Consider the following 12587-nt stretch of genomic DNA (forward strand, 5'->3'; position numbering starts at 1 on the left):
GTAGAAACGGCAATTGGACATTCTGAGCGCTAAGTGGCCTATATTGGGAAAAAGAATATCTCCAAATAAAAACTACTCAGAAGCATTCTGTGAAACTTATTTCTGATCTGTGCATTCAGCTAACAGAGTTAAACCATACTTTTGATTGAGAAGTTATGAGACACTCTTTCTGTAGAAAACGCAAGTGGACATTCGGAGTGCTAAAATTGTATTAGTGGAAAAAGGAATATCCCCAAATTAAAACTACACAGAAGCATTCTCTGAAACTCCTTTCTGTTCTCTGCATTCAACTAACAGATTTGAGCCTTACTTTGAAGGAGCTGTTCTGAAACACTCTTTGTGTAGAAACTGCCAGTGGACATTCGGAACGCTAAGAGGGTAATAGTCGAAAAAGGAATATCTATAACTAAATACTACACAGAAGCATTCTGTGAAACTTATTTCTGTTCTGTGCATTCAACTAAACGAGTTCAACCTTACTTTTGATTGAGCCGTTCTGAAACACTCTTTCTGTAGAAAATGCAAGTGGTGATTCGGAGCGCTAAGAGGGTAATAGTGGAAAAAGGAATATCTTCAAATATAAACTACACAGAAGCATTCTCTGAAACTTCTTTCTGTTCCGTGCATTCAACTAACAGTATTGAACCTTACTTTTGATTGAGCAGTTCTGAAACTCTCTTTCTGTAGATACTGCAATTGGACATTCTGAGCGCTAAGAGACCTATATTGGAAAAAGGAATATCTTCAAATAAAAACTACACAAGAATTCTGTGAAACTTCTTTCTGATCTGTGCATTCAACTAACAGAGTTAAACCATACTTTTGATGAAGCAGTTCTGAACACTCTTTCTGTAGAAAATGCAAGTGGACATTCCGAGCTCTAAGAGGGTAATAGTGGAAAAACTAATATCATCAAATATGAACTACAGAGAAGCATTCTGTGAAACTACTTTCAGTTCTGTGCATTGAAATAGCAGAGTTGAACCTTACTATTGAAAGAGCCATTCTGAAACACTCTTTCTGTAGAAACTGCAATTGGACAATCTGAGCACTAAGAGGCCTATATTGGGAAAAAGTATATCTTCAAATAAAAACTACACAGAAGCATTCTGTGCAACTTCTTTCTAATCTGTGCATTCAGCTAAGAGAGTTAAATCATACATTTGATTGAGCAGTTCTGAACACTCTTTCTGTAGAAAATGCAACTGGACATTTGGAGCGCTAAGAGGGTAGTAGTGGAAAAAGTAATATATTCAAATATAAACTACACAGAAGCATTCTGTGAAACTACTTTCTGTTCTGTGCATTCAACTAACAGGTTTGAACCTTACTTTTGATTGAGCCTTTCTGAAACACTCTTTCTGTAGAAACTGCAATTGGACATTCTGAGCGCTAAGAGGCCTATATTGGTAAAAAGAATATCTTCATATAAACATTACACCGCAGCATTCTGTGAAACTTCTTTCTGTTCTGTGCATTCAGCTAACAGAGTTAAACCATTCTTTTGACTGAGCAGTTCTGAAACACTCTTTCTGTAGAAAATGCAACTGGAGATTCAGAGCGCTAAGTGGGTAATAGTGGAAAATGGAATATCTTCAAATATAAACTACACTGAAGAATTCTGTGAAACTTCTTTCTGATCTGTGCATTCACCTAACAGGGTTAAACCACACTTATGATTGAGCAGTTCTGAACACTCCTTCTGTAGAAAAAGCAACTGGACTTTTGGAGCGCTAAGAGGTTACTGGTGGAAAAAGGAATACCTTCAAATAAATACTACACAGAAGCATTCTGTGAAACTTCTTTCCGTTCTGTGAATTCAACTAAAAGAGTTGAACCCTACTTTTCATTGAGGCGTTCTGAAACACTTTTTCTGTAGAAACTAAAATTGGATATTCGGAGCGCTAAGAGGCCTATATTTGGGAAAGGACTATCTTCAAATAAAAACTACACAGAAACATTCTGTGAAACTTCGTACTGATCTGTGCATTCAGCTAACAGAGTTAAACCATACTTTTGATTGAGCAGTCGGAAACACTCTTTCTGTAGAAAATGCAAGTGGACATTTGGAGAGCTTAGAAGGTAATAGTGGAAAAAGGAATATCTTCAAATATAAACTACACAGAATCATTCTCTGAAACTTCTTTCTGTTCTGTTCATTCAACTAAAAGAGTTGAACCTTACTTTTGATTGAGCCTTTCTGAAACACTCTTGCTGTAGAAACTGCAATTGGACATTCTGAGCGCTAAGAGGCCTATATTGGGAAAATAATATCTTCAAATAAAAACTACACAGAAGCATTGTTTGAAACTTATGTCTGATATATGCATTCAGCTAACAGAGTTAAACCATACTTTTGATTGCGCAGTTCAGAACACTCTTTCTGTAGAAAGTGCAAGTGGACATTCGGAGCGCTAAGAGGGTAATAGTGGAAAAAGGAATATATTCAAATATAAACTACACAGAAGCATTCTGTGAAACTTCTTTCTGTTCTGTGCATTCAACTACCAGGGTTGAACCTTACTTTTGATTGAGCCGTTCTGAAACACTCTTTCTGTAGAAACTGCAATTGGACATTCTGAGCGCTAAGAGGCCTATATTGGGAAAAAGAATATCTACAAATAAAAACTACACAGAAGCATTCTGTGAAACTTCTTTATGTTCTGTTCATTCAACTAAAAGAGTTGAACATTAGTTTTGATTGAGCCGTTCTGAAACACTCTTTCTGTAGAAAATGCAAGTGGAGATTCGGAGCGCTAAGAGGGTAATAGTGGAAAAAGGAATGTCTTCAAATATAAACTACACAGAATCATTCTGTGAAACTGCTTTCTGATCTGTGCATTCAGCTAACAGTGTTAAACCATACTTTTGATTGAGCAGATCTGAACACTTTTTCTGTAGAAAATGCAACTGGACATTTGGAGCGCTAAGAGGGTAGTAGTGGAAAAAGGAATATATTCATATATAAACTACACAGAAGCATTCTGTGAAACTTCTTTCTGATCTGAGTTTTCAGCTAACAGAGTTAAACCATACTTTTGATTGAGCAGTTTTGAAACACTCTGTCTGTAGGAAATGCAACTGGACATTCGTAGCGCTAAGTGGGTAATAGGGAAAAAAGAATATGTTCAAATATAAACTACACAGAAGCATTGTATGAAACTTCTTTCTGTTCTGTGCATTCAACTAACAGAGTTGAACCTTACTTTTGATTGAGTCGTTCTGAAACACTCTTTCTGTAGAAACTGCAATTGGACATTCTGAGCGCTAAGAGGCCTATATTGGGAAAAATAATATCATCAAATAAAAACGACACAGAAGCATTGTGTGAAACTTATTTCTGATATGTGCATTCAGCAAACAGAGTTAAACCATACTTTTTATTGCGCAGTTCCGAACACTCTTTCTGTAGAAAATGCAAGTGGACATTCGGAGCGCTAAGAGGGTAATATTGGAAAAAGGAATATATTCACATATAAACTACACAGTAGCATTCTGTGAAACTTCTTTCTCTTCTGTGCATTCAACTAAAAGAGTTGAACCTTACTTTTGATTGAGCCGTTCTGAAACACTCTTTCTGTAGAAACTGCAATTGGACATTCTAAGCGCTAAGAGGCCTACATTGGGAAAAAGAATATCTTCAAATAAAAACTACACAGATGCATTCTGTGAAACTTATTTCCGATCTGTAAATTCAGTTAACAGAGCTAAACCATATTTTAGATTGAGCAGTTATGAAACACTCTTTTTGTAGAAAATGCAAGTGGACATTCGGAGCGCTAACATTGTAATAGAGGAAAAAGGAATATCTCCAATTAAAAACTACACAGAAGCATTCTCTGAAACCACTTTCTGTTCTCCGCATTCAACTAACAGAGCTGAGCCCTACATTTGAAGGAGCAGTTCTGAAACACTCTTTGTGTAGAAACTGCCAGTGGATATTTGGATCGCGAAGTGGGTAATAGTCCAAAAAGGAGTATCTTCAACTAAATACTACACAGAAGCATTCTGTGAAACTTCTTTCCGTTCTGTGCATTCAACTAAGAGAGTTGAACCTTACATTTTATTGAGCCGTTCTGAAACACTCTTTCTGTAGAAACTGCAATTGGACATTCTGAGTGCTAAGAGGCTTATATTGGGAAAAATAATATCTTCAAATAAAAACTACACAGAAGCATTGTTTGAAACTTATTTCAGATATGTGCATTCAGCTAACGGAGTTAAACCATACTTTTGATTGCGCAGTTCAGAACACTCTTTCTGTAGAAAATGCAAGTGGACATTCAGAGCGCTAAGAGGGTAATAGTGGAAAAAGGAATATATTCAAATATAAACTACACAGAAGCATTGTGTGAAACTTCTTTCTGTTCTGTGAATCCAACTACCAGGGTTGAACCTTACTTTTGATTGAGCCGTTCTGAAACAGTCTTTCTGTAGAAACTGCAATTGGACATTCTGAGCGCTAAGAGACCTATATTGGAAAAAGGAATATCTTCAAATAAAAATTACACAGAAGAATTCTGTGAAACTTCTTTCTGATCTGTGCATTCAACTAACAGAGTTAAACCATACTTTTGATGGAGCAGTTCTGAACACACTTTCTGTAGGAAATGCAAGTGGACATTCCGAGCTCTAAGAGGGTAATAGTGGAAAAAGTAATACCGTCAAATAGGAACTACAGAGAAGCATTCTGTGAAACTACTTTCTGTTCTGTGCATTGAAATAGCAGGGTTGAACCTTACTTTTGAAAGAGCCATTCTGAAACACTCTTTCTGTAGAAACTGCAATTGGACAATCTGAGCACTAAGAGGCCTATATTGGGAAAAATATATCTTCAAATAAAAACTACACAGAAGCATTCTGGGCAACTTCTTTCTAATCTGTGCATTCAGCTAAGAGAGTTAAATCATATACTTGATTGAGCAGTTCTGAACACTCTTTCTGTAGAAAATGCAACTGGACATTTGGAGCGCAAAGAGGGTAGTAGTGGAAAAAGTAATATATTCAAATATAAACTACACAGAAGCATTCTGTGAAACTACTTTCTGTTCTGTGCATTCAACTAACAGAGTTGAACCTTACTTTTGATTGAGCCTTTCTGAAACACTCTTTCTGTAGAAACTGCAATTGGACATTCTGAGCGCTAAGACTCCTATATTGGAGAAAGGAATATCTTCAAATAAAAAGTACACAGAAGCATTCTGTGAAAATTCTTTCTGATCTGTGCATTCAGCTAACAGAGTTAAACCATACTTTGCTTTGAGCAGTTCTGAACACTCTTTCTGTAGAAAATGCAAGTGGACATTCGGAGCGCTAAGAGGGTAATACTGAAAAAGGGAATATATTCAAATATAAACTACACAGAGGCATTCTGTGAAACTCCTTTCTGTTCTCTGCATTCAACTAACAGAGTTGAGCCCTACTTTTGAAGGAGCAGTTCTGAAACACTCTTTGTTTAGAAACTGAAATTGGACATTCGGAGAGCTAAGAGGATAATAGTCGAAAAAGGATTATCTTCAACAAAATACTACACGGAAGGATTCTGTGAAACTTATTTCTGATATGTGCATTCAAATAACAGAGTAAAACCATACTTTTGATTGTGCCATTCAGAACACTCTTTCTGTAGAAAATGCAAGTGGACATTCGGAGCACTAAGAGGGTAATACTGGAAAAAGGAATATATTCAAATATAAACTACACAGAAGCATTCTGTGAAACTTCTTGCTGTTCTGTGCATTCAAGTAACAGAGTTGAACCTTACTTTTGATTGAGCCTTTCTGAAACTCTCTTTCTGTAGAAAATGCAAGTGGACATTCGGAGCGCTAAGATGGTAATAGTGGAAAAAAGAATACATTCAAATATAAACTACACAGAAGCATTCTGTGAAACTTCTTTCTGTTCTGTGCATTCAACTAAAAGAGTTCAACCTTACTTTTGATTGAGCCGTTCTGAAACACTCTTTCTGTAGAAAATGCAAGTGGTGATTCGGAGCGCTAAGAGGGTAATAGTGGAAAAAGGAATATCTTCAAATATAAACTACACAGAAGAATTCTCTGAAACTTCTTTCTGTTCCGTGCATTCAACTAACAGTATTGAACCTTACTTTTGATTGAGCAGTTCTGAAACTCTCTTTCTGTAGATACTGCAATTGGACATTATGAGCGCTAAGAGACCTATATTGGAAAAAGGAGTATCTTCAAATAAAAACTACACAGAAGAATTCTGTGAAACTTCTTTCTGATCTGTGCATTCAACTAACAGAGTTAAACCATACTTTTGATGGAGCAGTTCCGAACACACTTTCTGTAGAAAATGCAAGTGGACATTCCGAGCTCTAAGAGGGTAATAGTGGAAAAAGTAATACCGTCAAATATGAACTACAGAGAAGCATTCTGTGAAACTACTTTCTGTTCTGTGCATTGAAATAGCAGAGTTGAACCTTACTTTTGAAAGAGCCATTCTGAAACACTCTTTCTGTAGAAACTGCAATTGGACAATCTGAGCACTAAGAGGCCTATATTGGGAAAAAGTATATCTTCAAATAAAAACTACACAGAAGCATTCTGTGCAACTTCTTTCTAATCTGTGCATTCAGCTAAGAGAGTTAAATCATACATTTGATTGAGCAGTTCTGAACACTCTTTCTGTAGAAAATGCAACTGGACATTTGGAGCGCTAAGAGGGTAGTAGTGGAAAAAGTAATATATTCAAATATAAACTACACAGAAGCATTCTGTGAAACTACTTTCTGTTCTGTGCATTCAACTAACAGAGTTGAACCTTACTTTTGATTGAGCCTTTCTGAAACACTCTTTCTGTAGAAACTGCAATTGGGCATTCTGAGCGCTAAGACTCCTATATTGGAGAAAGGAATATCTTCAAATAAAAAGTACACAGAAGCATTCTGTGAAAATTCTTTCTGATCTGTGCATTCAGCTAACAGAGTTAAACCATACTTTGGATTGAGCAGTTCTGAACACTCTTTCTGTAGAAAATGCAAGTGGACATTCGGAGCGCCAAGAGGGTAATACTGAAAAAGGGAATATATTCAAATATAAACTACACAGGGGCATTCTGTGAAACTACTTTCTGTTCTCTGCATTCAACTAACAGAGTTGAGCCCTACTTTTGAAGGAGCAGTTCTGAAACACTCTTTGTTTAGAAACTGAAATTGGACATTCGGAGAGCTAAGAGGATAATAGTCGAAAAAGGAATATCTTCAACAAAATACTACACGGAAGGATTCTGTGAAACTTATTTCTGATATGTGCATTCAAATAACAGAGTAAAACCATACTTTTGATTGAGCCGTTCAGAACACACTTTCTGTAGAAAATGCAACTGGACATTCAGAGCGCTAAGTGGGTAATTGTGGAAAATGGAATATCTTCAAATATAAACTACACAGAAAAATTCTGTGAAACTTATTTCTGATCTGTGCATTGACCTAAAGAGTTAAAACATACTTTTGATACAGCAGTTCTGAACACACTTTCTGTAGAAAATGCAAGTGGACATTCTGAGCTCTAAAAAGGGTAACAGTGGAAAAAGGAATATCTTCAAATACAAACTACACAGAAGCAATCTGTGAAACTACATTCTGTTCTGTGCATTCAACTAACAGAGTTGAACCTTACTTTTGATTGAGCCGTTCTGAAACACTCTTTCTGTAGAAACTGCAATTGGACATTCTGAGCCCTAAGAGGCCTATATTGGGAAAAGAATATCTACAAATAAAAACTACACAGAAGCACTCTGTGAAACTTCTTTCTGTTCTGTTCATTCAACTAATAGAGTTGAACCTTAGTTTTGATTAAGCCGTTCTGAAACACTCTTTCTGTAGAAAATGCAAGTGGGATTCAGAGCGCTAAGAGGATAATAGTGGAAAAAGGAATGTCTTCAAATATAAACTACACAGAATCATTCTGTGAAACTTCTTTCTGATCTGTGCATTCAGCTAACAGAGTTAAACCATACTTTTGATTGAGCAGATCTGAACACTCTTTCTGTAGAAAATGCAACTGGACATTTGGAGTGCTAAGAGCGTAGTCGTGGAAAAAGGAATATATTCAAATATAAACTACACAGAAGCATTCTGTGAAACTTCTTTCTGATCTGAGCATTCAGCTAACAGAGTTAAACCATACTTTTGATTGAGCAGTTTTGAAACACTCTGTCTGTAGAAAATGCAACTGGACATTCGTAGCGCTAAGTGGGTAATAGTGGAAAAAAGAATATGTTCAAATATAAACTACACAGAAGCATTGTATGAAACTTCTTTCTGTTCTGTGCATTCAACTAACAGAGTTGAACCTTACTTTTGATTGAGCCGTTCTGAAACACTCTTTCTGTAGAAACTGCAATTGGACATTCTGAGCGCTAAGAGGCCTATATTGGGAAAAATAATATCTTCAAATAAAAACTAAACAGAAGCATTGTGTGAAACTTATTTCTGATATGTGCATTCAGCTAACAGAGTTAATCCATACTTTTGATTGCGCAGTTCCGAACACTCTTTCTGTAGAAAATGCAAGTGGACATTCGGAGCGCTAAGAGGGTAATAGTGGAAAAAGGAATATATTGAAATATAAACTACACAGTCGCATTCTGTGAAACTTCTTTCTGTGCTGTGCATTCAAATAACAGAGTTGAACCTTACTTTTGATTGAGCCGTTCTGAAACACTCTTTCTGTAGAAACTGCAATTGGACATTCTAAGCGCTAAGAGGCCTACATTGGGAAAAAGAATATCTTCAAATAAAAACTACACAGATTCATTCTGTGAAACTTATTTCTGATCTGTAAATTCAGTTAACAGAGCTAAATCATATTTTTGATTGAGCAGTTAAGAAACACACTTTTTGTAGAAAATGCAAGTGGACATTCATAGCGCTAAGATTGTAATATAGGAAAAAGTAATATCTCCAATTAAAAACTACACAGAAGCATTCTCTGAAACCACTTTCTGTTCTACGCATTCAACTAACAGAGTTCAGCCTTACTTTTGAAAGAGCAGTTCTGAAACATTCTTTGTGTAGAAACTGCCAGTGGATATTCGGAGCGCTAAGTGGGAAATAGTCCAAAAAGGAGTATCTTCAACTAAATACTACACAGAAGCATTCTGTGAAACTTCTGTCTGTTCTGTGCATTCAGCTAAGAGAGCTGAAACTTACATTTGATTGAGCCATTCTGAAACACTCTTTCTGTAGAAACTGCAATAGGACATTCTGAGCGCTAAGGGGCCTATATTGGGAAAAATAATATCTTCAAATAAAAACTACACAGAAGCATTGTTTGAAACTTATTTCTGATATGTGCATTCAGCTAACAGAGTTAAACCATACTTTTGATTGCGCAGTACAGAACACTCTTTCTGTAGAAAATGCAAGTGGACTTTCGGAGCGCTAAGAGGGTAATAGTGGAAAAAGGAATATATTCAAATATAAACTACACAGAAGCATTCTGTGAAACTTCTTTCTGTTCTGGGCATTCAACTACCAGTGTTGAAACTTAGTTTTGATTGAGCCGTTCTGAAACACTCTTTCTGTAGAAAATGCAAGTGGGATTCAGAGCGCTAAGAGGGTAATAGTGGAAAAAGGAATGTCTTCAAATATAAACTACACAGAATCATACTGTGAAACATATTTCTGATCTGTGCATTCAGCTAACAGAGTTAAACCATAGTTTTGATTGAGCAGATCTGAACATTCTTTCTGTAGAAAATGCAACTGGACATTTGGAGCGCTAAGAGGGTAGTCGTGGAAAAAGGAATATATTCAAATATAAACTACACAGAAGCATTCTGTGAAACTTCTTTCTGATCTGAGCATTCAGCTAACAGAGTTAAACCATACTTTTCATTGAGCAGTTTTGAAACACTCTGTCTGAAGAAAATGCAACTGGACATTCGTAGCGCTAAGTGGGTAATAGTGGAAACAAGAATATGTTCAAATATAAACTACACAGAAGCATTGTATGAAACTTCTTTCTGTTCTGTGCATTCAACTAACAGAGTTGAACCTTACTTTTGATTGAGCCGTTCTGAAACACTCTTTCTGTAGGAACTGCAATTGGACATTCTGAGCGCTAAGAGGCCTATATTGGGAAAAATAATATCTTCAAATAAAAACTACACAGAAGCATTGTGTGAAACTTCTTTCTGTTCGGTTCATTCAACTAAAAGAGTTGAACCTTAGTTTTGATTGAGCCGTTCTGAAACACTCTTTCTGTAGAAAATGCAAGTGGGTTTCTGAGCGCTAAGAGGGTAATAGTGGAAAAAGGAATGTCTGCAAATATAAACTACACAGAATCATTCTGTGAAACTTTTTCTGATCTGTGCATTCAGCTAACAGAGTTAAACCATACGTTTGATTGAGCAGATCTGAACAGTCTTTCTGTAGAAAATGCAACTGGACATTTGGAGCCCTAAGAGTGTAGTCGTGGAAAAAGTAATATATTCAAATATAAACTACACAGAAGCATTCTGTGAAAGTTCTTTCTGATCTGAGCATTCAGCTAACAGAATTAAACCATACTTTTGATTAAGCAGTTTTGAAACACTCTGTCTGTAGGAAATGCAACTGGACATTCGTAGCGCTAAGTGGGTAATAGTGGAAAAAAGAATATGTTCAAATATAAACTACACAGAAGCATTGTATGAAACTTCTTTCTGTTCTGTGCATTCAACTAACAGAGTTGAAACTTACTTTTGATTGAGCCGTTCTGAAACACTCTTTCTGTAGAAACTGCAATTGGACATTCTGACCGCTAAGAGGCCTATATGGAGAAAAACAATATCTTCAAATAAAAACTACACAGAAGCATTGTGTGAAACTTATTTCTGATATGTGCATTCAGCTAACAGAGTTAAACCATACTTTTGATTGCGCAGTTCCGAACACTCTTTCTGTAGAAAATGCAAGTGGACATTCGGAGCGCTAAGAGGGTAATAGTGGAAAAAGGAATATATTCAAATATAAACTACACAGTAGAATTCTCTGAAACTTCTTTCTGTTCTGTGCATTCAACTAACAGAGTTGAACCTTACTTTTGATTGAGCCGTTCTGAAACACTCTTTCTGTAGAAACTGCAATTGGACATTCTAAGCGCTAAGAGGCCTACATTGGGAAAAAGAATATCTTCAAATAAAAACTACACAGATTCATTCTGTGAAACTTATTTCTGATCTGTAAATTCAGTTAACAGAGCTAAACCATATTTTTGATTGAGCAGTTATGAAACACTCTTTTTGTAGAAAATGCAAGTGGACATTCGTAGCGCTAAGATTGTAATAGAGGAAAAAGGAATATCTCCAATTAAAAACTACACAGAAGCATTCTCTGAAACCCCTTTCTGTTCTCCGCATTCAACTAACAGAGTTGAGCCTTACTTTTGAAGGAGCAGTTCTGAAACACTCTTTGTGTAGAAACTGCCAGTGGATATTCGGAGCGCGAAGTGGGAAATAGTCCAAAAAGGAGTATCTTCAACTAAATACTACACAGAAGCATTCTGTGAAACTTCTTTCTGTTCTGTGCATTCAACTAAGGGAGTTGAAACTTACCTTTGATTGAGCCTTTCTGAAACACTCTTTCTGTAGAAACTGCAATTGGACATTCTGAGCGCTAAGAGGCCTATATTGGGAAAAATAATATCTTCAAATAAAAACTACACAGAAGCATTGTTTGAAACTTATTTCTGATATGTGCATTCAGCTAACAGAGATAAACCATACATTTGATTGCGCAGTTCAGAACACTATTTCTGTAGAAAATGCAAGTGGACATTCGGAGCGCTAAGAGGGTAATAGTGGAAAAAGGAATATATTCAAATATAAACTACACAGAAGCATTCTGTGAAACCTCTTTCTGTTCTGTTCATTCAACTAAAAGAGTTGAACATTAGTTTTGATTGAGCCGCTCTGAAACACTCTTTCTGTAGAAAATGCAAAAGGAGATTCGGAGCGCTAGGAGGGTAATAGTGGAAAAAGGAATGTCTTCAAATATAAACTACACAGAATCATACCGTGAAACATATTTCTGATCTGTGCATTCAGCTAACAGAGTTAAACCATACTTTTGATTGAGCAGATCTGAACACTCTTTCTGTAGAAAATGCAACTGGACATTTGGAGCGCTAAGAGGGTAATAGTGGAAACAAGAATATGTTCAAATATAAACTACACAGAAGCATTGTATGAAACTACTTTCTGTTCTGTGCATTCAAATAACAGAGTTGAACCTTACTTTTGATTGAGCCGTTCTGAAACACTCTTTCTGTAGAAACTGCAATTGGACATTCTGAGCGCTAAGAGGCCTATATTGGGAAAAATAATATCTTCAAATAAAAACTACACAGAAGCATTGTGTGAAACATATTTCTGATATGTGCATTCAGCTAACAGAGTTAAACCATACTTTTGATTGCGCAGTTCCGAACACTCTTTCTGTAGAAAATGCAAGTGGACATTCGGAGCGCTAAGAGGGTAATATTGGAAAAAGGAATATATTCAAATATACACTACACAGTAGCATTCTGTGAAACTTCTTTCTGTTCTGTGCATTCAACTAACAGAGTTGAACCTTACTT

This window comes from Symphalangus syndactylus, chromosome 15, assembly GCF_028878055.3.
Source record: "Symphalangus syndactylus isolate Jambi chromosome 15, NHGRI_mSymSyn1-v2.1_pri, whole genome shotgun sequence".
NCBI lineage: Eukaryota > Metazoa > Chordata > Mammalia > Primates > Hylobatidae > Symphalangus > Symphalangus syndactylus.